The following is a 27,850-nucleotide window of genomic DNA, read 5'->3' as shown; positions in this document are numbered from 1 at the left end:
TCAACACTTCTACAACAATTTCAAAATGGCTTTCCAGAAGGAAGGGAAGACAATGCAGTTTTGGGGAAGCTCTTCCAGGAGTCTCACCAGGTTGACAGAAGGATACACATAGCTTGGTACTAAAGTTTTATCTATCTAGATACGATGCTTAAGAACCACAGATAGACTTGCAGATCACCAGTTACTCTAAAAATACTTTTTGCTTTCTACTTGTGTTCTACAATTAGCGTGTTTAAGATGACATATACTGGTCACATATTTCTAAACAAAAGCATCAAAGTATGAGAACTTGGCTCAAAGAAGCAGTTAAGAAGGAATAATATCAGAGGCACTAGAGCCCAGAACTAAGACTCAGGGGATTTTGAAATTCCACCAAAGGTAAAGACATTGGATTGAACTGTTGAGACAAGGGAACAGAGGTACACATGCCCATCAAGCCATGAAAAACAGCTGTCAGAAAAGACAGTGGAAGTGTGGGTCATGGTTAGTATATTCAAATACAATACAAAGTTGCGGTATATGGTTTCTTTCTCCCTTTTTTAAGGGCAGCATTTCTGTGCTTATATTCAGGAAGCCGTAAAGGAACAACAGAATCAGCATTACTACTGACTTGTTTGTCTAACTGAAACGATGAGGTTGACTTACTCATCTGTTGCAAACAAATTTATTAATCTAAAGGAGAATGTATAAGATACATTATTTTTTTTAAGTATCTTAAAAGTGCATTTCTTGCTCTTTGCTCCTCTCTGAAGGTGGATAATGAAACTCAGTCAAGTCAGATTAACTTTCATATCCTCAGTGTGGCAGTGTTTGGGTTTCAGGCAATAACAATTTTGTCATCCTCTAAAATAAGTTTATCACCATCACCATTTTATTTTTTACAATTCTGTGAGCTTTTGTACTTATTTTAAGGAAAACAGCTTCTTTCACAGCACTTACATACAGGCTCATTTTAAAGCTTACATATTCTGTTGGCTTACTTTAAGGATAGATGAAGTTGGCAGCTGTCCATTGAGAGAGTTAGGGGCAGTAAAAAAACCTCCACAACTTAAAGTGTTTATTATTCACTAAACACAATTATCACCCACCAGAAAATGGGCAAACTGGAAGAAACGATGACAGTAATTCTTTAGTAGCCTGCTGGAGATGTAAGAAGCATTCCTGCCTACTCCAGGAAGCAAGCTAAAGCCTTTTGGTGCATTCTCTCATTATGAGAAACACTGTCAAGAGCTGCAAAGTATTCCTGTTAAGACCATCTAGGTAAAAAAAATGGCAAAATGCCTACCAATTCTTTACAAATGGGAAACGCACAAATGCTGGCAACAGAACTCACCTTTTGGTATCATACACTTAGACACTGACATGGCTGATAGAAACCCCTGCTATGCAGAACCCAAAAACTTGAGATATTGAAGATGCATTGGGCCCATTTGTTCCCACCTGTGCACTGAAGTTTTACAGTTTTGAACTATGGGAAAAATCTTCAAACACATCTCTACAGTAATGGGTATCATCCCAGACTCCTTGAAAAAAAGTCAAGCAAATTTTTAACATGAAAAAAAATAACAGTTTTCAAGGTAGGACTTAAAAGTATTTACATTCATACTTTTGTACTGCATGAATACAGGGAGCAAGTGGACTCAACTTTTCCTTTCTGAATGGGTTCCCACTATCAGCCATGTATCTTGCAGCACAACTTAAAAATGCTACAGAGTACTTAATACTGCAAAACAGCTCACCAGTCAAGTGCAGCCCTGTATATCAAGTTGATCACAAACTTTAGCCCTCCCTAAACAGCTACCTTGACTTTTATTTTACCACTTCCATTATTCCTTTTCTTCGCATTCACCCTACCACCACCACCACCAAAGAAAAAAAGTTCCAGATTAGTTATGAATAACTTTTATAGATCTCTGATAGAAGAAAAAAATTCTGATATAGGAACCACCAAGCTGGTTACTTAGCTCTTTCCCAGTGTTAGTAATATATTGTGCACACTGTTACAGTTAAATTAAATGGCTTTGTATATTCAGCAGAAAGAGAAACTCTCCTACTATGACAGACCCATGAAGAGGCTTGGGTCTGGAGTGATCAGTCGGGACAAGCTAGTAATCTAATTCTGTATTTAAGCAGTGTTCTGTATTTAAACAGTGTTTAAAACAATGAGAAGGAGGAGAAAACATGATAAATACATAACATCTTCTTTGCCAAAGACAGCAATAAAAGCTTCCTTACCTAACTATAGAGAGCCTACAAGGTTGGAAAGTATCATACAGTAACCTTTAACAGAAGGTCCTGTTTCCACCCATTCCACTCTGCCAAAACCACAAATCTGAGGGGTTTTCTATGCTGTCTGCCTCCGTGCATGCTGGTTTTGTTCAGGCTGTTACACCCTGCTTTGCACTTTGAAATCTAGTACAAGGAGACCACATGTATAATTTCATTGCTACTGGCTGAGCTTTATACATCTGTCATGAATCACTGAGCAACAAGCATCTGTATGACCACTTCACATCACACAACTTGCAATCTAACCAATGAGGTCAACCAACATGCCTATCTTCCAGGTGTCTCAAGATGTTTTATGGAAAGGCATGGATTAGGGTCACAGCCACCCAAATACCCAAAACAAAACATTTCGGCCTTTAAAATAGAAAATTACATTTCTAATTGGGAAGTACCACAAAAGCTGATCCTGAAGCGTCAAAATATTCTTCAGAACAGTGTGTTCCATTAAAGTTTCAAGCTGTCAAGTCATACTATAATGTAAAATACCTGCTTACTATCTCCTCCAGGAAATGCCTGCACAACAGGTTTAAATAAGAGATGCACAGGCAACCTGAATTCTGACGTATCTTAGAGTGCTTTGTTTTTGATTTTATGGTCTTGCATTTCTTGTGTGATACATCTTTGAGCAACTGAACAGTTCAACATTTCAGATCCAGTACCTCTATTACTACTAGATTCCTAAATAGCTGTGTTCATTGTTTAATTTTCTTTTAGTGACACCAGTGTTCCAATAAAGATGAGAATTCCACCATGCTAAACTCAATATAAACACTCCAGCACAAAGGGGACTGTCATTTTTACTCTCTACTTTGTATAAATTTCAGTACATATTAAAAAAAGAATCACAAAACAGAAAAAAACATCCAAGAAATTTCAACACCGATTTCCCTCATTCACTTAACTAATTTTTCCTCTCTCATAGCTTAATTTCAGTATTTTTTTCTACAGCAGTTTCCAACAGTAGAGCACAATGCTGTCTCAGACTGTCAGCCACAGTGCTAGGATTGCAGAGGTCCACAACATGGACCTACATTCTCTCTCAAGTTCTATGTGTCCTGTGTGGAAATCTGGAGAGAATCAAAGTTGCTATACAAAGCTGAGGAGTGCACATTTTGACCTGCAACATCAGGGTAGGGCACTGTCACATAATGTGACGTGTGAGGAACAGAGACCCTGGAGCTGCTTTTAGCCCCGTGACTTGACCAGTGCCCTGCCTCACAATACCTAAAGGAAAGAACAATTGCTATAGGTGTATTTTTCTACCTTCTGTGTCTACATTTCTGAAGGAATAGACTAAGAAAACTCTGAGAAAATGCATGCTGGAACCACTGGACAGCGTGAAGGGATTTAGCAAAAAAACCTTACATTCTAGAACAGTGAGTCTCATGTTCTGAAAGTATAACAATTTCTGAAGAACATACCAGTCGAACACAAGCAGTCAGAAACCTTTCATACAACCTCTAGCTTACTAGGCAACACCAGCCTTTTCTCCCAGATGAGAACATGGCCACATCACGTTGATCCCCGCATCAATCACTTCCAGGCAAAATTATCATGATTAACTGTAATTAGGTCAGAAAATGGAAGCAATTTCTCAAAAACCTCTATTCCAGCTTGGCAGAACACAGCAGTTTTCCTGCCTGCAAGAGACTTGCGTACTGTCAGTTCACAGCCCAGGTGCAAGACAGTGTCTCTCTCACAAGAGTCCCACAAACCTGCCTCTGCTGCTGCCTCAAGGTCCTGGCAGGACCGTCAGTAGGCAATCACAGTTCCACCAGTAACTGTTTTGCCACCTTGAGCTGGTCATGGTCTACCCAAAATCATGGGATTCCTCTAGCCAATGGAAATTTCAAAAAAAGACCCTAGATAACAGCCAGAAATAAAACATACCCTCAGTTTGTGGGAATCGGCTGTGTACTAAGCATCCAAATGAGACTATATTGATTTTGCCTCTACTCCACCACCATGAGGATCCATATCATCTATAATACTTCTCAAGATGTCTGAAAAGGGGCTGTACATGTAAAACCACACACACAAGAGCCAAAAAAAACCCCAACAAAAGACCTTTCACCAACCAAGGAAGGGTCAAGGTACAAAAATTCCAGAAAGACTCTTATGGACTTCATTATGCAGATACACCACTCTCAAGAATGTTTACATATGACAGCAATTGGCAGTCCAAAGACTACATAAAAATGCTGAGCGACACTCAAAAAACTTAGAAAAGCAAGCTATTCAACACAGCATGCCCTTGCCTGCCATATTTTCTGGTTTTCACACTATGAATGGTCAAGAGTTCACAAACAGTTGGAGTGATCACAATGATTAAGAGTGAGGAAACAAACAAAAATCTGAATTTCTCTAAAAGGAAAGGAAATTAATTTATTTTTTTTATTTCTAATAAAATCAGCAAAAGCTTCCAAAGCAAGTTCCAAGACAATAACAGTATCCACAGAAGTAGGTTGGTTTTGTGTCTGAAAAATAACAATTCCATCTTATCAAAGTAGCACTCATTTTACAAAATAACAGCTTCCCCAGATTTTTCTTCTGCTGGCACAGGCTGCCTTCTTGGAAATTATAACAACATATTTTAGCTAACAAACCAGTAGATAACAACCACTCTAATGATGGAAATTTTGAGAAATGGTAAGCCATATATTCTATACAAAGAAATTACTGTAAAACACAAGAACTCATTGAAGGGGAAGGTGGTATCATTTACAAAGTCCCTCAATGAATTGGGTTACCCACTAACACTCATTCTCTCATAGGTTTAATTTATTTACATGCTCAAGCCTATACTTTCACAAACAACAAGATATATGTGCCCAAGTAGTCTGTACAGGGAAGACAAGAGAAGGCAGCTGCCGAGTTTGCACCATGTCTCTGGGGTTCCTCTTCACTGAAAAGCCAGCTTTCAGACACTCTTTTACACCACTTAGGCATCATCAGCTTTTATGAGGTGGTTCTCAGTCTCAAATGCTAAAAAGACTCTTGCTACATTAAATGTCCAGGAATCTTAGGCCAGTTGCTACCCACTGCCTGGTTTTTCCCCTCACTTGGAATGTATGTTTGTTTCCCTTGTAACCTAACAGGAAGAGGAATGGTATGCTTAATATGTCAAAGCCTTTTTCCACCTTCCTTGTGCTGGGATGGAGGGTCTTCTGCTTACAAGCCGTCTGTGCATTGGCTTTATCAAACTACAGGTCTTTTGGACTTGAAAACCACACTCCTCAATTTTACTGCTGGGAACATTTTCCTGGGAGTGGTGTTCTTTGTTATCAATACAGGCCATGATTTCAACCAGTTTTTTGTTCAGCTGTTTCTTCTGGTGCTTACATACACATGCATTTGCTCATTCTGCATTCCTAACATTTTAGTGTTTCTTTTCCAAATCTCCACTTCTACACAAGCAGTGGTCAAGTGTGTCTAAGAGTGCTGTTATCTGTCAGCTGCTGGACATGCACGGATACTTATCAGTCTTGACAGATGGTTCTGAAGTTCTAACAATCCTGAATAGACAGTCTGGCCATGATTTTAAAATAATTTAATCTACAGTATAAGAAGTCTGTAACCATCTCACTTTGTCCTCAGATTTCCACTGGGCAAAAAGTATATGGGCAAGCTGTTGCTTTTCCCTACAGCAGTTCCAGTGTTTTGAGTAAATAAGCAAGGACAGCTTCTCCAAGAGGACAACACTTCAGCCATCCAAGCAGGATCATACAATTTACTCAGTCTACAATTTGACAGCACCAAGTACCAACTTTATGAAATGTGTATTATCAATAGTTGAAAAATGCACAATTAACTAAACATAGACTTTCTTTTGTGTTTTACAATAATCCCTTAGAAGTTCCCACACCAGAACACAAGCAATATTTACAACCTCAATGTCCAGGCCAGCTGTCACCCCAGCAGACCACTTTCCTTTAAGCTACAGTGCCTATTAACTTAGGTCTAATATCCAGTTGCAAGGGAACTTACAGTAATGAATCATCTCCTACTTTTAGTATCAACTTGAAATGGAAATAGAGTCCATGAGATGAAGGCAGTACTTTAGTCATGAACCTTTATCAATACACTAGAGAGTAGAACTTTGAACTTCTGGTTAATTACTGATTGGTATGCTGGTTCTACATGTAAAAATCACTATTACTTCAGCATGCACAGCAACAGCTCCAATTATTAGATAGAAAACCAATGCTTGGTGGAGAAAGCAAAACATGGCCAAACATGCTAATGCAGCAGTCTGTTCTTGATTTTGCAAGTCTGGACTAAGTATTTTTAGGTCTACATCAGGTTAAAAGAAAGAAAGAAAAAAGAACAGGGAAAAAAGCCATAATTTGCAGTCACTGAGGATCTAAACTTGTTCTAAGATGAACCGACTAATCTCCCCCTGCCTCCTGGTTTGTGTTTGCGAATTTAATAGAGAAGGTAGAAAGTAATCTTTGTTCTGTAAGTTAGTGTACCATCTCTAATGACAGACGTGACATGGAATGGTTCTAGCACACAATATATGAAGATAAAAGATAAGCCAAAGAGTATTTTTGGCTCAGTCCAGGAGTTATTCCATTTCTGAAACAAACTGATTCCTTTGTCAGCCCTTTAATGTTTTAAACACAAAACCCAGCTCAATGTTTTCCACCTGCAAGCAGACAGAGCTGAATACAAATTTTTATAACATGAACAGTGCAACTGTGTACATCAGAAGATCAGTTTGGGGAGGGGCAGGTGTCAGAAATCTCCATCAGAGGCTATGACCCACAGCCACTCCTAGATATCAGTCACATAGCTTGCTCAAAGACGACTCCCAAATACTAACAAAATTCATGTCTGTGCTGGGAAGAGGGACAGAGAAAAGACTTGCATAATAGGCCACTCCATGAAAAGCTCAAGGAGAAACTTGTGGGGGATTTATCCTTTATATTTTAAGGTTTTTAACAGTGCTAGGAAGTAGTTAATGGCATCAGCGGATCTGAAGAGAATTCCACAGAAATGTGCCTTAGTGCAGTTTTACCTACTACTAAATCTCTTGAGGATAACAGATGAGTACAGATCTGAAATTGATGCTGACTGAGATCTGTGCTTCAGTAGTGAGTGTCTGGGATAGCTGAAAAGCTGATCACACATTCCACAGATGTCAGCTGGGGGTGGCTCTAGTCAGATGCCTATCCCGAAATCTAAACACTTAAGTCTGAGATGCATGGGATCTAGCCAGTCTTGTAGTCGTCTGTCTTTCTCCTCTCCCCTCATTTATCACATGCTCCTATAAAAATAATTCAGGCAACCATACAGATGAAGTGACCAATTATCATTAAATCTCCCTAAAAACTCATTTGAAATTACAAAGGATCTACTACTACAACCAGAAAAGGACCCACATTGCAGCTCGATGCTGTTAATACAGGAAAATAACCATGGACTGCAGTTATCAAGGGAGTGGATTGTCCGAATTTAGTTATTGATTTTCACTTTGTTCAGAAAAATATCAGCTTATTGCTTGGGTCAGAGAAGAAAAAGGCTATCCTTACAGGGAAAAATACTTTGCTTATTTCCAGAGACAGGATAGGTTAGTTTAAATCTCAATAAAGAGATTTTAAGAACCCTTGTTGAAACATCACCTGTGCTCTTCCTTCAATTGCAAGTCATCTTGTGGGAAGATATCATGTTCTTTTACCAGTAATACTAAATCTTAGACCAGCCAAAAAGCAACAAGGAATTTCAGAAGTGCGGGGGGGGGGGGGGGGGGGGGGGTATGATTTAGGTAGCATGTAGTTTTTTTAATCTTGCTAGTTAAGCTGATTTGAAACTTTCAGCTGGCTTGCATTCTTTGAATAGCTGGATACAGTTATCTTCTGGTTTTTTGAGAAATGTGAAGTCTTTTCTTATTCCAACTGACCTGCTGTATTCAGAGAGCTACTAGTAAAATGTGCTACCATATTCCTAAGCTTCATGAAGACTGAAGATCTCAGCGTTAGATATAGCTTAACCAGTATTTATGGATTCTTAATTCCTGGAACCAGGAACAGCTGCTGGAATTCTATAGCCTGATTCCATCAGGCTAGACAATCAGATTAATTCTTCTGGCATTAGCAAACATCTCACTATGAAAAAAGCAAAATGAAAAGACTAAGAAGTGCAGGGCAAAATTTTTGCACTCTACTCTCTTGAAAAACAAAACAAGAACACCAAGCACATTCCCTATTATACGTCAACAGGATATCCACCTGGTAAGTCTTACCTTCCAGATGCTTTCTCCTACTATCTCATTGTCCAGCTAATCTCTGCAACTACCCCTAGGGGGAAAAACAAAACACTACACAATTTACTGTCAGGGTAACATTTTGAAGGATGGACAATACAAAAGGAAATATACTCTGAACAACAAGTCAGTTTCAATATTATAACTGTAGATGCAGAAAACCAAAAGTGGATCAATTTGAATAACACTGACTGCAAGAAGTCTATCAAAATAAATTAATAAAAAGTATCTTACATGGATACAACACTAAAGTGGTAGATTTGCAAAAAATAAAAATCACAAATCAACAGGAAGCCTGCCAACCTCTTCCCCTCAAACAAAGTTTAATCACATTAATGTGGTCAAACCTTCAGACAACTATCTTTTTTCTTTTTTTTTAAACACAGAAGTATGACATCTATTAAACCAAACTACTACTACAGCATTTTAGAGAAGCCCACAAAATGTTCTCCCCACGCTTCAGCAGAATGCAAGGTTTCTTCTTACTAGGAGTCACCAGTACACTAAAGAACCCTGGAAGCCTAACAGTGAAACAAGGGAAAGTCATTTTATCAACTTACAAGGGGGTTTGACAGATTTTTAGATAAAGTCCTTTAAACTTGAGAGTTAGATCTAGCCAGTCACATGAAATGCTTGGGCTTTGAGTAGCTCAGCTATCTATTTGACCCCTTTTGGTTCCACTGGAGCTGTGTGGCTAGAAACTCTACTGCCTATTGTGGTTGAAACAAGACTGAATGGGGGGTTCTGGTGCAAAGACAACCTTCCCAAGAAGTTAACATGGTTCTCATAATAAAGAGGTCTACCAGGTCCCAGAAAAAGGATGAGGTTTATTGTTGTATCGACTTCTTTTGTTTGGTTGGTTCTGAGTGTGACTGGATTTACATAGCACCTCTTTCCAACCTCAAGGTGCATTATACCAGTACAAACAAGCAAAGACTTGATCTAAAATATACAGTGATAACATACTTCTGGTATATAAACGAAAAAGGACACTCACTGAGGAACGAAAGATGGTTTTACATGGCTGCTATTCTCTTACTGTTTTAGTATATTCCACGCTCAGAAAACCCTTCTGAAGCCAGCACCATGCAACTTGCAGAACATGCTCATACCCTATGTAGAAGTTTCTATGTCGCCAGCATCCTCATCTCACTTCAGCATTACAAACTGTTTTGCTTATGAGCTGCTGAAAATAGGAAAATCTGGACAGATATATTCCAACCAAGTGGATACAGAAGAAAATAGTAAGAATTTATACTGATCGACCCCACTAGGCCAGGAATACATTTCACATCAACACATGCATAAACTAAGCACCCAAAGGCCAACTTAGTTATGCCTTGGATATTATTCCAGAATTCCCCAGGACTACTTGACTCTCCTCTTTGTCACTTCCTTACCAGACACGGACAGCTATTAGATCCAATTCAAATGAGTACAATCCTCCAATTGCATGATGTTAGCAAAATCATTTAAGGCTTCATCTATGCTATAAATTGCAGTGCTACTTATACAAGATTTGGGGGTGGTTTTGGAGCACACTATTTAATTCTTTCCAATCATAAATGTTACCCAAAAAAAATTCCTCACACCAGCAGAGTAAGTAACAAGTAAAATCATTGCAGCAAGTTCACATAAAATAAAATGTTGGGGTTCAAATGCCTTTTATTCACCCATGTTGGAAGCACCACATACACATGTTCCAAGAAGTGAAGAAATACATGTATCATGCATACCTGGAAAACTACTCTTAAGTTACTATGAATTTCTGTACACCATCAATCTTTCCTCCAGATGTGGAAAAGATTTCAGTCATAATTCCTATCTGCAAATATACGAAGTCTGAAATTTTAAAAATAAAGCCATTTGAGTTGTCACAACACTATCATAATCTTGTAAATGCCTGAACTGAAAAAAATCCTCCTTTACACAGCATTCAGATAATTTAAAAGACAGAATATTTATTCATGAAACCTTACATTAAAAAAAAGCATCTTCTAACTTCTATAAAGAACACAGACACAAATTAAAAAAAATGCAGGGGATTTTGAAGTAACAGTTGTAAATTTAGAGATGCTGTATTTCAGTAGAGCTAGAGAAGACAGGTTCATTTGCTGTGGTAACATTTACTACAGAAATATTTTTATTTGCTATAGCATCACCCTCTATTGCACAAGTAGCTATCTAGTAAGACAGAACTACTTGCATTTCTCACCACTGTTATTTCGTCTCATAGGTTTTCCAAAGATCTCTGTTCGTAAAATGTTTGTCAAAATGCACTCACACATAGCACCAGGCAAAGAGGAGATGAGAGACAGATGCTTGTGCATGTTAGTGGGCGGGATGGGAAAGAAGCTGGGGAAGCATCTTTGCATCCAATCCATTACAGTTATTTTCCATTTAACCATCTAACAACAACTCACAAATTCACTCAATAATGCATTAAATCCTCTGAATTTATGAAATAATGCATTATTGAAGTCATAGCAGGAAAGCCAAGTCAGTTTAGAGGACATAAAAGACCAGCCCCAGAACAACTTCTTTCGTTAAAGGCTATGGATAAAAAACAAAGATAACTTTTTAATGTAGTGAGAACATGTACAGTCACAGAAGCAGCAAGGTAAAGGTACTACTTGTATTTCTTTCCAGAAGAAATTCCTTTCCAGAAAAATTCCTCTCAGATAGATCTTCCACCTCAGAAACAGTAAAATAAATCAGTGTGGCAGATGGATGAGTAGACATTTGCCTTAAACGTTTCTTGGTACAAAAAGGTGCAAGCTTTGCCGACTCGGGCACATAGCAGGTATTATAACCACAAGAAAGAATTAGACACCAGTTTCTAGCCCTGCAGAGGCAGGACTGAGACAGTATTTTTTCTGCCCTTGCATTCCCGTAGTGAGCAGCTAACTGCACACATGCAGGGTACTCCCACTGGGGAGGGTCTTGTCTGATGTGACCCCAAAATAGTCCCCCTGTGACCACTCAAGACACACCGAGCCTGTGCAGAACCAGACCGCACCTACCCTCACCTAGGACCACAACCACCATGCACATGCATGAAGTTTCTTGGAACCGGGCAGAGATTTTGGGACTCAAACTGCATAAAAGTTGTACCATCAGAAGCTCAGGTGAGACCCCCACCACCAAGACACCCAGAGTGAAGAGGACCAACAGGCTGCTGCTGGATCCACAGGCGGTGATACCTCCTTCCTTTCTCTCTCTCTCTCTCTCTCGTCTCCCCCACTCTCTCTTCCTCTCTTTCTTCTTAGAAATGTGTGGCACGGGACTTGCTTATGCAGTTAAGTTATTCAGTTAAGAAAATGTCAGTAAGTTATTTTATCTACTTACAGGCCTTGTATTAATAAATCATAGAATTGGTTGGCTGATATCATTTCAACTTAACTCAGTTCAAGGGGATCACAAATTAGTCCCAAGGGGAGGGAGGTCATCCTGAACAGCCCTTTCAGGTTGCGACAATCAGCAATGGTTTAATCTCTTAGCTCCCTGCTCTGGCATGTTACCTCTCTTCCACATCTGCTCTCCTCAGCTACTCAAGTGTATGGCTCTGGAATAAGCTAACTGTCTGAGATGTGAAACTCACTTCCTTTCTTTATAGAGTCTATCACTACAACATTTACTACTGCAAAACTGAGGCTGCAGTAAAGTTTGCAAGTTAAAGAAATAAATTATATTTCCCCAATTTTTTTCCTCTGCTTTAGATTGCTTATCTTAATACAGGCCTTTCCTGGTTGCAGTATTTGTCAAAAGTACACAAAGTTGCAAATTCCTACCAACCTATATTCATATATGCCAACTACAAATATATACACTACAGGAACAGTACATGTGTATCTTAATAGTGTTCCAATAGATCAAAGCACAAAATGGAAGACACTTCTATGTAGTATCACCATGGGACAGAACTAAGTGAGCAGAAAGTCCTTATCTAGCTCCATCTAAGCTATTGAAGGTGAAATCAGGGGTGAAATGCATACAGCAAGAATGACTAAACCCATAAATGGTCCAAAATCATTTGTTTTATTACATGAATACAAGAGGAAACAATCCTATTGAACCGGCTATTATCAAATCTCCTCAGTGACAAATCTTTCTGTCAAAGAGCACAAATAAAAACAAGTGCATAAATCACAAGGACATGTGGCTTAAGGCCATTATCCCAGAGGATTACAGAATGGCTTTCACATACTCCCTCTTTGCTTTTAGTACCTCCATCTATGTTTTAATATTGTAGCTATTATTACCAGTGATATCTGAAGACTTGAGTCCCCTGTAGTTATGAATACCAATAGAAAAAAAAAAAACACCACCTCACTTATTAAGAGAGCATCTAGGCTATGTTTTAAAGATACCTTCAGTAACCTCAGGATAAGGGTTTGTTTTTAGTGAGTCCTGCTAGTCTTGACCAACCGTGTAATGCTTTAATTATTGAGCACTACACTGGGCATTATGGACTGTGATTGCCAGGCACTGCCAAAGACTCATGATTTTGCTGTGCTAACCGTAGTGCAAGCACCTAACAAAGAAACTATGCCTGTCCCAAAGTACTCACACAATCCAAAGGTATGATTAAAGTGGCTAAAACAGGTGGCTAAAACAGAAATACATCTGAAGCATAGAGCAAAAAGAGAAAGTATAGCAATCAGCAGTCGGATGGCACATAGCACAAATTAGGATTTTAACCTGGACTCCATACAAAATGAGAAATCCATGCTCTGTGCAACCCTAAGTAGACAATTAAAATATTTCACCAAGTAGCCCACAAATTGTATACAGGTCATCATGCCACCTCATGTCTGTTGAAATTACAGACATCAGTGCAAATACACACACACTTCTCAATTTCTAACAACATTTTTCAGAATACATTTTCATGCTTAAAGAAAAAAAAATATTCCCAATCATGCAGCTAAACATCAACTTTTTTTTTTTTTCCCCCCAGTCAGCAACTGCAAACTTTTGGTCCAAAGGCAATCTTTCTTTTCCAGAGAGACATACAACACACATTTGATCCAAAATGTGGATCAAAACTCAATTAGTAAAAAAACATAACTCAAAAGTGAAAGGTATGGTCCAAAAACTAGAAGCAAAACCAGAAGTGAGAGAGCCAGCAAGGAGATGAGAAGGAAACGTGAACATGCTGTTCTGATCTACTAATACAAGAACTTGAATACTGTTTATAAAACTAGAATGCTCTTCCTCCTGACTGCTAAGCAGCTATTCTCTTAACGATGAGGAAGAAAGCCATCGATTTAAAATCTTCAGTCCTAATTTCTGCTTCAAAATTATGGTACTTTTCAGCAAGGCAGCTGCCGAATCAAGTAAAAAGCTTAGCAAAGCTGAGCAGTAATTAAGAGATCTTATTTACCACACAATTTCACATTTGTACAAGGGGAAATGTGTTTCTTATGACATGAAATTTCCCATAATACTGAAAAGATGCATGGCCATGTAATACTATCCAAGTCTTTCATTTGTCCAGTGAAGTAAGCCATCACTTCTTATGGGAAGTAAATACGCACTTGAATAAAGACAACTGTTGAAGGCAAAACTTATGAGGTAATGAATACCACTCAGAGCCAAAGAAAACAGTTCTTGGAGCTTTTTAGGATCATGTATTCAAGTCCTGTTCCAAAATTCAAGCCAACAGGTGTCATGCCATCACACTCCTATAAAGTTGGACCAAGCCTCAACGGCTCTGCAATATGCCTAATAGAATTTCCTAAATTGTATTTACATAAATTAGACCTCTCTCAGTTGATACTATTTCAAATCAGCAGTCTCAGTTTGTGAACCACTGAATGTTTTACAGATGCACATGCAGACAGAAAAATAACACGAGTCTGCATTTCTTAGTTAAGAACTAAGAACCTTAGAAGTTGTCTACAAGCCACCATTTATTCTAAATAATTTCATAGGAGTTAACAAGTGTAAAGATGACAATGTTGACTACGTAACGTTCCATACTTATCTTCACCTGAAACTAAGTTTTTCCTAATGGAACCAGACCATCCACTAATTTTTGGTTCATTATATATAAACACAGGACAGACAGACATGTCAGTGTTTTAAATAGGTTCTTGCAGAACTTCTTCCTCCCATCTGTAGTTTAACAATGGCAAGAAATTTTGCACTAACTGTGCCAAGCCTGGGTAGAAAATCTCACCTATATTTGAATATTCAGTGTTTTTAAAGATATAAATATCTAAGAATCCAGAATTTCAGTCTACCTACTAGCTAGAAATGCAGGGAGAGGAAAGAAAAAACCCTACATATATGACAGCACCTTGGACATTCAGTGATGCTTAGAAAGATGAATTAAATGCACTGAGCACATCCCAATCTGCATTCTAGATATAACCAGTAATCTCAGATACACTTCTATGCCAGCCCTTAGCAAAGCAGCTTCTAGAATATAGATCCTCGTCTGCACCAAAAAGCTACTCCTGAGCCACAAAATTAGAGCAAAACCTCACATATCTATATTTGTGTTCTGCCAGAAAAACAAGTTAAGCCCAAAATTCTTAAAATCACCCCCTCCAGTTTTCACACCAAGTATAAGCCATGACAAGAACATCTTGAATGAAAATCAGTTCTAAATGAAAGCAAGATTACTTAGCACCTTTCTGGTGCATTTCATCTTTCAAAAACACTTCGCAAATATTAACATGCCAAAATATAAAAAAACCATTGTTTCAGTGAAAGGAAGCAAGAAAAGAGGATGCAGAATTTGGTAGCAAAATGGACGGATGTCTGGCTGACACTTCAGTTTTGTATACTGTGGTTTCATTTCCATCTTAGTGATGCATCAAAACAGGTTCTGCAGTACTAGAACAGCAAAGGAATACTACATTACTGTATACTGAGAGATCCTGGTAGACCTGGCTTACTTTCAACACTAATACTTTTCTAACTGAAATTCTTATTGCTTTTCTGAAATTAAGACTGCAAAAAAATTTTATTCTATACCACCGTAAGATAAGCTGGTTTATCCTTATGGAGAATAAAATGCTTTTCCTTTACAGTTCCCGCTACTGCATTTCCAAAGGCACATATGCCCAGCACAGTCAAGATGCTAGATACAACACTGTAATTTATGATTGTCCACCACATGCCCTGCTGAATTCCATTTTCTTTTTTTGGGGCGCTTTGTGGTTCTTCAGCCACAGCTAACAGGAAAGACTTAAGCAAAAAGATTCATCACAAAGCATTGGACTTAATGATCTTAAAGGTCTTTTCCAGTCTAAATGATTCCATGATTACCTGCTACATTCACGTTCATTTGGGGTGTTCAATACTACTAAGGTAGACCAATACTGGGATCTCTACTGAGAACTCCATGCCATCCAGAAGCATTGCCATATGCTTGCCAGTATTCTACCACAGCAAACACTGGTAGCTGATGGATGGAGAGCCAATCTCAAAGAGCAGGACTCTGACAGATCCTTATCTATACTGTTAGTTGTATCTCACTCCAGTATTAGCAGCACGAATTTCAGTGAGACAGCTCATAAGGAAAGTAAAGCAAGAATGGTAAAGTTTTTCACGTTGGTATTTAACGTTCAGCTCATTAAGGGCTCAGCTTGAAGCCCTGTGAACCCGGCAGACATATTCCCACTGGGGCTTTGAACTTGATAGAGAAAGGAATAGAAGCTAGTTAAAAGCAAGGAGCACAGGTTTCATTTCCCCCCTTTGTTCAACCTAGTTTAGCAGGCTTGGTTACTAGTGGATATTTTTACTGGGTTACCACAGTCAATGCAGATAAAGAGTTCCAGTAAGCAAAAAAAGCATGGAAGTTGGCTGCCAGGTCCACATTTGCCAGGAATATCTAACTGAAAACATCACAGGGTATCATCTAACATAACAGTCTCCCTAGGTAAAAGCAGAGAGAATTCAAAAAACAGACCAGAGACAACCTGAACAATTAGAGAGTGGTTTCTGACTAGAAAGATTGCAGTTGGCATTACAAAGAACTCCTGAAAATGCTTCTCACTCTTAATAATGTTATCTCTCTCCTGCTAGGATACCAGTGCTTAATTCACTAAAACTTCACCAGAAATCCCATTTTGCTCTGATGAATCAAAGACACGAAGTTCTAACAATGATAGCTGTACTTGGCTCAAAACAGACCAAATAAGCAAGTTCTTGATGATCAAAAAAGTTGTATCACAAACTCAGATATGCATGGTGAATACAGGTAAATAAAAAGACAGAGAACCACAAGGGAACTTGGATTTCTAGCTATCTGTGATGAACGACTCAGTTCCTGCCATGTCAGATACGTATCACTTTCATAAATTACCATCACATGGCAGGTGCAGTGGGATCTGTCTCCATCCTGCTAAAAGTTTCTCTTTGGTTAGTCCAAAAAATTGGTGTTATATACTATTGTAACATTTTATTTCAGCACTTTCAAGTCAAATATGAAAATGTACTTAAAATACCACATCAATTAAAAAATAACATAACTTGACAGAGAAAACTAGTTGTGTCCCAGAACTACAGTGAATTTTTTCAGAACTGTCCCACGTTGCTGCTTCCAGTGGATCACAACACAGGAATATAGATCTTACTTTTTTCCAAAGACATTTTAACAAACATAACCATCAATAAGCCAGTATTACTCAAATGACAAATCATTGAGATTGAAAGTACAATCTTAAAAAAAATAATTAAAAAGGAAAGTACAAACTACCAGTTTTCAACCACTTGAGCACACTCTTACGTCTGTATTTTGTAAGCTCTTTTGGACAGGAATGGTTTCTTGCTTTGGGAATTTCTGCCACCCCAGCTATGTTGGTTGACAGCATGAAGAATGACTGTGGATTGACGTAACTTGGCTAGCAGAAGCTGCTACAGTAGTCACAGTTATACTGGCAAAAACAGTGGTTTTATCTGAATTGCTTCCATCATTTGTGGACTTTTTTTTTCATGAATAAGCACAAAGATAATGAACACAAGGAATTAGAGATTTGTGAGCAGTTTCATGGCTATGATCTTGTTGGGATGATAAGACACATGGTGGGATGGCTTGCATGGCTAGAATGATGCAACGGAGGGATACAGGCTCTTCAGGAAGGACATGTGGAGTCACCCTTCACGTGAGACAGCAGCTGGAATGTATGGAGCTTTCTTTGCATGGGCATGGATGATGAGCTAACTGAGAATTTATGTGTAAGGATTAAAGAGCAGACCAGTAGGGCGACACTGTAGTGGGCATCTGCTATAGGCCACCTGATCAGGAACAACAAGTGGATGAGGCCCTCTACAGACAGGTAGAAGCAACCTCACATTCACAGGCCCTGGTCGTCATGGGGGACTTAAACCACCCTGGTATCTGCAGGAAGGACAACACAGCCAGGAATAAGCAATCCAGGGTGTTCCCGTAGAGCACTGATGACAAATTCCTGACCCAAGTGATAAAGCAGCTAACAATGAGAGGTGCTGTGCTGGACCTTATACTTACAAACCAGGAAGGGCTCCTTGGGGATATGAAGGTCAAAGGCAGCGTTAAGTTGCAATGACCATGGTGGTATTCAGGATCATAAGAGGGAGCAGGGCAAAAAACAAGATCACAGCCCTGGACTTCAGGATAGCAGACTTTGGTCTCTTCAGGGATCTGCCTGAAAGAGTGCCCATGGGACAGGGCCCTGGAGGGAAGAGAGGTCCAGGAAAGCTGGTCGATAGTAAGGATTACCTCCTCAGAGCTCAAGAACCGTTCATCCCAATGAGTAGGAAGTCAGGTAATGGATGAACAAGGATATCCTGGCAAAACTCAAACACAAAAAGAAAGTATACAAAGGTGGAAGCAGGGACAGGTAACCTGGGAAGAATACAGAGACACTGCCTGAGCATACAGAAATGCAGTCAGGAAAGCCAGAGCCCACTTGGAGCTGAAACTTGTAAGGGATGTCAAAAATAAGTATCTGAAGGGAGGGTGTAAAGAAGATGGAATCAGATCCTTCTCAGTGGTGTTCAGTGACAGGAAAGAGGCACTGGGCACAAACTGGAACACAGGACTCTGTGTTTCTCTGAACATGAGGCAACACTTCTTTACTGTGAGGGTGACTGAGCAATGGCACAGGCTGACCATATAGGTTATGTAGTCTCCTCTGGAGATACTCAAGCGCCATTTGGACATAGTCTTGCAGAACATGCTCTAGGCAGCCCTGCTTGAGCAAGGGGAGGGAACCACATGACCTCCAGAGGTTCCTTCCAACCTCAACCATTCTGTGATTCTCCGAAAGTACTGCTGTATCAGAAAACTTCCAGCCACACACCAATGTTTATATTGCTGTTTTATACCAGCCTTCCTATTCCATAAAGTACCCTTAAGGTACACACAGTCTGTGTACTTGAGCTTCACCCAACATGAAGGGAGCCCTCTCTCAGCCAAGGCCTCTAGGCATTTTAGTAACATGAATAAATAACTGCTTTCTATACTACATTTGCAATTCCACTGTTCCAACCAGAAAAGTCAAGATGTTTTCCCAAATCATATTACCTTCATATATAGCAATTTAAAATACGAAAACCTAGGAGAAAAGGAAAAGAAAGAAAAAAAAAATTAAAAGTAAAACTCTGGCCTTTCTCAATATACCAATGTTCAACTGCAACACAAATGAAGCTAAGGAACAAAACCCAAACACAGAAAATAAAATATGGTGCAAAATTAATTATTTCAGAGAATTCTTGATACTAACTGCAGGTCCAGAAATCTTTATTACTGATGTATAATACAGTATTTTTGGTCTGAGAACAGAAAGGAAAAAAACCTTACTTTGAAACATTTGAAGGCCTATAGTACAAAAAGGACATCTGAAAAATTTGTTCTGTATCACACTACACCACTTTCAGACACCTGTTGAATATGGATTCACCTCAGTGCTGTTTCTCTTCGCTCTTCTTCATTTCGTTTCACCCCTTCACCCTTAACAAATCTGCCCAGCAGCACAGCGGGATACACGCCATACAAACATGGCAGTAGCCTTCTGTTCAGACAGATGCTGTGCCTGCCCCTGCTTATTTGTGCTCAAAACTGATAAAAAACAATGTCATCAATAAAAGTGTGGCATTTTAACCCAGTTTGCACACGTCAATAACTCAGTGGAAACTCTGGTCTCCTTAAGGTTCATTTATGGTGACTTCTAAATAGCAGTGGTCTGTGCCAGTTTCCCTCTCCAAGTCATTAGCACCACCTGGCCATAGATAAAACTTCATACAGGTAAACACTAACCTACCACCTTTAAAGGCCAAGATATATTTATTTACTCCTTCAAGCATTCACCTATTTCCTTCTCCTTTAAATGTTCTACTATTTTATATTTTTGAGAAGTACAACACACTCCTTTCTTCCTTTAGTCACAGCACTCCCTCTAAATCAAGAAAAAGTATCCATAAATTCTATGATGGGTTTGTTTTGTCATTTATCCAGTTATCAATTATGGTTTTTTGTTCATTTCTTTAAGATACACGTATATGCTGTATATTTACATAAAATACTTGTTAGAAGCAGAGTATCATCAAGGAGCTGGTTTAATCATCTAATGCACAACTATATTTAAGCAATAGTTCTTGCTAAAGCCAGCGGTGTTTTCACATGCTTAAAGCACAGGACAGTGACTCTTTCAAGAAACTAGAGTTCTGTTCTTACCTTTTTCACTAATCACTTGGGCAACTTTGCTCGAATCACTTCATCTGCAGCGCAAGAGTTTATCTTTCTACAGCGTCATTTTCCTCACTCTAACCTGCTCTGTAAAGCTTTCAAGAACTCATGGATTTATTTCCACAACATGCTTAAGACTAGAGAACTGGCAAAGTTATTCCAAATATGAAAAAAACTGTCAGCAGTTTCAGTTCCCTATACACTAGGGGCACAATATTACTGGTTTTGCTCATCTTGAAGAAAAAATGTTAAAAACATCTTTCTTCTCAGCCCATTTACCAACTGTACAGTTGTTCACATCGTGATTGTAACATAAATCAAGATCTAAGCATACTGAAGAGTATTTTAGATGCTTCCAGTATATGATTGTGCAAAAATCACTTGGAGGGGGTAATCAGTGAAAACTGGAACCTAATAGAAGTTGTAGTATTACAGAAACCTTTTTTAAGGTAAAATACAGTTGCCACTTTCAGGACAGTTGGCACGCACAGAATTTACCATGGTTCCTCGGGCAGCAGCACAACCTACTATCCTAGAGGAGCAGTGGAGAGTGGAGCGGAGTGGAGACACCACAGACAGGCTCTGCTGTACTCCCTGCAAGATTGGGAACTTGATGATACCATACAGCAAATCAGCAGCATAGCAGCTGAAACAGGAGATCCAAGAGATGTCTGTTGCTGAGCCAACAACTGTGCCGAAATCACTTTCTTTAGATGAACCTTGCTCATTGTAATCTTGTTATTACACTAATGCCTACCTCCCCTCTTAAAGTTACCCACCTCCAAGGTACAACCACCCCTCACCAAGCATGTACTTTATATTTTTTATTGGCTATATCTTTAAATGAGAAGCAAGAGAATTTTATACCAATCTATAATAAAAGAATGTATGACTAGAGTCACTCAAGCTCCACCTGAGAGTAAAGAAAAGTATAAAAGTGAATGAATGAGGGGAGAAGTTAGGGAAGACTCCATCGTAACTTCTGGGATCAGTTGAGAAGCCAAACCTGTCTTCTCCCCCATAGGAAAGCCTACTGGGTAAGAACTTTATGTGTGCTAAATAACTAACTCACACTAGCTGTTATTTGTGATTATAGTTTGGTTGTATATCACTTCAAGCTTAGTTTTGCAGACAGTCCCTACAAGCAGCAATCACAAACCTTAATTTTTCATGATTTTGTATCAGTAAAGAGTGTTATTCTGTAAACTGTTAGCCCTTCATGGACACTAGCAGTCACCAGCTGCTGGTAACATATCCTAATAAAAGTGGGTAGAATTGCTGAGGGGCCCCCCCTTACACTGTTGGTGTGTTTCCCTGAACAAGTCAGTTGAACCGCTGTCCGATCCAGCAGGATTATTCAGTGAAGGATCCCCATTAACAGGATGCTGACAAACTGGTCAGGCACAAGGTTCTTTGCTTTCCTGGGGTGCTGACAGACAGATCAAACACTAGGGGTCGAGAAAATCTACCCCTTTTTACATGCGATGATACAGTTCAATATACCTCAGGTGCCAGGTGCGAGCACTGGTGTGAGAGCAGTGGCCACTGGCAGTATGAACAAGTTGAGACTTTATGTTCAGCTGCCCCAGTGGGGCATGCAAAAACAAGGGGCAAGGCTCTGGGTACCAACTAGAAAGCTGTAAATCCCAGTGTGATAAACACATTGCAAGGCAGTACTGTGCATGGTTCTCCATCATCCAGCAGGAACGTAATCTGATTTTGGCCACAGAGGAATCATTCTCAAACAAACACCTTCATATGGAAAGGAGGTGTTCCAATGATGAAGGAGTGGCATCACTAATTTAACAATGTGAGTTTGAATGACCCTGTAAGTTCGCTAGAAGCCACTATTTTAATCTAGCAGCCTTTAAGCTGCACTAGCATTATAGTGAAAACAAGAAAAAAGGGAGGCAGACTGCCGTGTTTGGAAGGAAATGTAACTTAAGCCACTGCTGTTACACTCTCTGCTTCACACCTGAGGTCTGAGAACGACTATGGAAAGAAGTGAATTTGTACTTGTACACACTTTTTTTTCTTGAAGTCATGTTAAATGCATGACTTGCATTAAACTGCAAGACCATTGCTGGACAATGAGTTGAAGACAGTTGCATCTCAAATGTTCTCAGCTTGTACATTTTATTACTGCTCTCTGAAGTAACAGTATAGACCAAATTACTGGTTTGGTTGCATTCTGGACAGTAGTCTGAAAAACTTGGTATAAAATCAACAACATCAATTTCAAAACTCTCCCTTTCTTGCCCATCACAAAATGGTTTTCTTTAGCCACTAATGGGTCCTATCTTCCAGTGGACTCAATATTCGTACTGATTTTTTTCCCCTCTTTCTCCATTTGTAGCATCCTGCATTTTGTCAACATAAATTTCAATGAAGGAAGACATCCCATACTAAATGCTTCTACCATTTCTCTAAACTGATCTTTTTTTGCTTTGTGGAAGTTAATGTCAATGTACAACTTTCTTAGTACTAAAAATTGTTTACGACAACATCACCATCAATTTCAACTACTTGGAAGAGTCACTGAAGAGGAACTGATTTCTCATAAATGTGGTTGATATTAAAGAGCTCTGGAAAACCAAGATCAAGGACATAAGTTATAAAGTATTCCAATAACAAAACCAGAAAATGTCCACCTTTGCAGGGACCTCATTCTTCAATGTTCCAATTCTGTACTTTGATAAAACAGCATCTAATTATACAGTACACTCAACCTGAAGAATCCAAAAATACAGACAATTGTACCCTTTTAAAGCAGTAGAAATAGTCTTTATCTTATTTAAGTATTCTCAAGCACACCAGCCAGTATTTTACCTTAGGAGACTTGTCTTACATGAATGATAACCTCCCTGTGTTTAATTCTGAGTAACACTCTAGAACCAGTCTTAGGACTGAAAAAAGACAAGACCACAGAAATACAGAACCCAACTGCTCCTTGCTGAGCCTCAGAGTTAATGCCAGTTCATTTTCTAAAAAAAAAAAAAAAAAACCACAAAAAAACCACACGGGAAACCTAGGACTCCCTTGTGTTAGAAAACAAATGAAAGCTAATATTCTTAAAAACAACATGAGCTAAAGAACATATATTTGAGGATTTAATAATGCTCAAACAATTGGGTTTCATTTCTTATTTCTGTCCAGTGGCATACACCTTTCTAGTACCTTCAGCCTGAAAAATACTGAAATAAGTAGACTCAAAAATTGAAGTCCAGTAATTTCTGAACATAAAATTCCATTTGCAGTATTAATTAGCAGCAGCATTAACTGAAGAAAGAAGGGAAAACAATCATCAACGGAATTTAGAACTGAGGCAACTGAGGTTCAGGGACACAGCTGGGGAGTCAGAGAGGAAGAAAGTGAAACCTAGCTAGGAGGAGCTGGGTTGAGAAGTCTATCAGCTGGAAAATTCAACTCATTTGCACAGTTCACAATTCTTCTTGCTCCCCCCATTTCACCATTCAATAACACTTTTTATTCCAGGATGAGAAGCATTTTTTTCTCCAAACAGACAAATTCATTCCCAAGTCCCCAAACAGGTATAAAAGTCCATCTGAAAATTTTAAGAAAACAAAGAGTTTCATATTTAAAAAATAAAGTTTCACAATTGCTTTCCTTCCCTTCTCTGCCCTTCCTGTCCTCTTCCTCCCCCCCAAAACAAAATCCTTCATTCTTCTTCTCTGTATTTAAATGAAGGTTACTCAGTAACGGAGTTTTCTAATTTTCTCCTAGTCCTAAGTCTTAGCTGTCAAATGCCTACCAGAAGATAAAATCCAAAAGCTAATGACACAACTGGCATTTTGCATGTAATATTTATTACATTCTAGGATAGACTTCAGAGGAACTATTGAAAGCTGCAACTGAAAGAGACAACTCCACATCCCTGGAACTTCTAAGCAGTAGATTTCTGGTAAAGGAAGCAGGGGGATGCTTAAAAAGATTATTTTTTTTGCTGAACATAATTTTTCTTGTAAAAGTCTATCAGTGCCAGAATGTGAAAGCAGGTTTAAAGTGATATGGGCATCGTCCTTCTGATTTAAGAAAGCTACTTGTAGTTTTGCCAAACAGCAGCAGACCAAAAATCATTACAATTTGTATCATCCTTACAGACACTGGGGAAAACAGTAAAGCCAGACGCTGTTAATTCATGTCACCCGGGGCTAGCTGCCCCTCAGGGAGCATGAAAAGGGTCTGGGTCAACATGGGCAACTAATCCCTGAGGTGGTTAGAAAATTGGTATGGACATGGAGTTAACAGAAACAACTCATCAATACTCAAAAATGCATGGGAGTAAAGTGGTGGTGGCATCTATCTCCTCATAGCACTGGTCAAAAGATTGGAGGCATAAGGAAGAACTCTCCTTAAAAAGCCACCCATCTCTTTTCATTATTTTCAAGCATATCTATCTTATGTGGAGATCTGTGAGAAAGACTTCATTCTGCCTGCACCATCGGAGATTTCCAGCTTCCACCATCATCATGCTTACATGATTAGGTCTGGCCTTTTGCTATAGCATTGGATAGACATTGCTAGGGTTCTTCTTACCAATTTTAAACATAGCTTTTACCCATTTAACACCATTGTTGTGGCAATAGTAGCCATATCCCAGGAAGAACAGTGATGTGGATACTACTGTAAGCATTATTCTGATCTGCAAATTAAAACAGGTAATGGAACTATTTTACAGAGTTTACTTCTGATTCCGACACAGATGGCACTTAAGGATTGCAGCCTTGGCAGTTTTGCTTCAAAGTCAGTGCCAAGGCCAGGATAATCCTTTCTAGCAGTTTTCTCCTTGATTTTTGAGCCACCAAATCCCCCAGCAAATTCTGTTTTATATGTGCTACTCCCCTTCTACAGCCACGCATTAAGCAAGCTTTGACAAGACACAGGACAGATCTTCAAACACCAAGCCAGCTGACACCAAACTCATGAATCCCTACAACATAAAAAGCTCATTTCTTAACCCTTACATTCAGGTGGGCATACCACAAGGAAGAGAACAATTAGTGATCTAATGAAAAATCAAAGAAAGGAAAGCTAAAATTGCCTTCCTTGATGGTAGCTCTGACTCTAGTTCTTAAATTAAGCCAAGTGTGGGATAATGAACAACGATGTTTTTTTTAAAGCTAGCATTCCTTTCAAAAAAAAAAGATGAGCCAAACCCAGACAACTGAGGAAAAAAATAGTGCATGTGCTCATGTGCGTATGTTTCCTTACACAAATCTACTTTTCAGAAAGTTCTTTATCCACAGAACTAGGCAAATAACCAATACAGCTAACTCTGGAAAGAATGGAGAAAAACTCATGATGAATAACAAACTGTAAACTAGCATTGGCCATTATATCCTCCGGAAGTCTTTATATCTTAATGTTATCAGCACACACAGGTTATAGGAAAAACTGATACACCAGGAAACTCGTAATTTTAAATTGGGTTTTTTAATTTATTCTAATGCAGATGATGAAATGTCTTCAAAGCTGGCAAGAGTTCATCAACATAGGCTTTCACAAAAGCCAGGAAAAATTAAAAAAGAACAAACAAAAAACCCCTGTTTTGGATCTAAACAAGCACTTCCATCAACTTCAACGACAGGAGTTTGTACACAGACCAAGTTTAGCATATAGTGCAAAGACTCTGTGGTCAGATTATGAATTTTAGCCATTACTAGCCTTTATAAACATCAGACAAAATGGCTTGGGTTTTGTTGGTTTTGTGTGTGTGTATTTTCTTAAGATTACTTTTATAAAGGCACACATATAAAAAAGAAATCAGACAGAGGATGAAAGAGGAGAGTATTCCAGTAAGGGTCTATTGACAACTGATGGTTTATTCCAGGTTAAAAAAAAAAAAAAAAAAAACCAACAAAAAAACCCCCACAACAACAAAAACCCTATTTGAGCAAGACATAGTCACACAAGTAATACTTTGGAGGATTGTTCCTTCAGAATCATTATATTTAGAACACTTCAGTGACTTAAGTGCACACACGAGATGCCTAGTTTTAGCAGTTTTCTAAAGTAATTCATTTAGAAGGAATACTACTTTTGCTAATACTAAGTTCTACACACTGAAGTTTCAGACATGCAGTCATTCACCACTGCTCTGCACTTCGGCTTTCCGAGGACTGGACATAGGAATTCCTGTAGACTGAATAACTAGCACAGGGAATTCAATACATTAGTAATACTATTTTCAGTGTTCCTTCAAAGAAAACTAGTGTATATTTCTCCAAACCTGAGAAAACTTACAATCTTTTTATGTCAGCTAAACAGAGAGGGGGGAAATATTGTCATGCATATTTCAGATATATTTTTTTAAAAAAAAAAAAAGTATCTTGCCACATACTGCCATCAAAACACCTCCAAACTATGATTTCCTTACCAGCAACTGAGAAGGGGGTATGTACCTTCAAAGGGAAGATGTAACACAAAACATACATCAAAAACTGTGAGAATTAAGTATCAACAGGATGGAGGAAAAGGAACCTTCTACCACAGTGAGCAACTAAAAGACACAAAAAAATAAATCAAAAACAACCTACCAATCCAATTATCCATCAGAGACTCTGCAGTTACTGCAGCTTCTACATGACTTGCAGCCTTGCTGATCAAGAGCCGTCACAGGACACCTAAGCAATAAGAATTTCACATTTCAAACTTGGAATACTTATCAGCAAACTGCAGTTTTCAAGAAGCCTAGGGATACCTGTTCCAACTTGGTCATTTCTCCATTTAAAAAAAAATGGGACACAGTGAGGATGTTCGGGTTGTTTTTCTTCTGTTAAATTGTTCTGTTCATGTAAGTTAACCTATCTCCATTTGCAGCAGGGAGCTGAATGCCTCTGTCAGAAGATTCCCCCCCCCGCCCTGAACTCATTGCCTGAGTTCATACATGCGATTTTTCCTCTAAGCTTATAGAACGATGATGAAGCTCTATAAAGTTGAGAGGAAAAAAAAGCCTTAATTTTACAGATCTTATTACAGTAGTCTGTGCATTTTGACCACTGAATGGAGGGGAAAAAACCAAAAATAAACTAGTCCCCCCTAGCGTACCTTTGCAGTAGGAGTCTAAAGTGTATGTGGCAAATCACTAGCCTGTCTTTTTGTGTGAGGCTAGCTTTTGGTTTTTTGGGTTTGGGTTGTGTTTTTTTTAATAGAAGACATAACCACTTAACAGAAACTGCAGGGAAACTATGCAACCTTTCGATCCATTTATCTGATTTCCTGCTGTTTCTATTTCTGAACAAGTAAAATAAAAAAAAATGTTGTACAAAGAAAATTAACCTGTATCCAGAAGATTTCATTAAATAAAATGTGCTGACCTGTTGGCAATTGCCAGGTCTGGTTTTAACACAGTACTTTGTTTAGCCCGGCGCTTTCTGTTCCTTCTAGCACTGAAATTGTATTACAAAAAACTAGCAATGTTTAAAAGACATTTGATTCATTGTTATTTCCATCCTGGCATCCATACCATCCAGAAAACATAAATGACAATCAGTGCTGTGAGAATGTTTTCTGTAGTAATTTTAAGAGTGCTATAAAAACATATATACAAAAAGGTAACAACCATTCAGATGTCTCCACAGGCTAATTTTCAG

General features: G+C 38.7%; 1 protein-coding gene across 2 annotated transcripts in view; it reads right to left on the bottom strand.

Annotated features, from left to right (window-relative positions):
- Positions 1-27,850, bottom strand: part of LARGE1 (LARGE xylosyl- and glucuronyltransferase 1) — a 287,256-nt gene that overhangs the window by 257,453 nt on the left and 1,953 nt on the right. For both annotated transcript variants that reach the window (XR_008822038.1, XM_056340051.1), the window contains exon 2: positions 26,795-26,881. The gene's annotated coding sequence lies outside the window, so the exon portion shown is untranslated. The remainder of the gene's footprint in view (positions 1-26,794; positions 26,882-27,850) is intronic.

The sequence above is a fragment of the Falco biarmicus genome, chromosome 5, assembly GCF_023638135.1.
Source record: "Falco biarmicus isolate bFalBia1 chromosome 5, bFalBia1.pri, whole genome shotgun sequence".
NCBI lineage: Eukaryota > Metazoa > Chordata > Aves > Falconiformes > Falconidae > Falco > Falco biarmicus.
The sequence above is the reverse complement of the archived record's forward strand: the minus strand, read 5'-3'. Positions and strand labels throughout refer to the sequence as shown.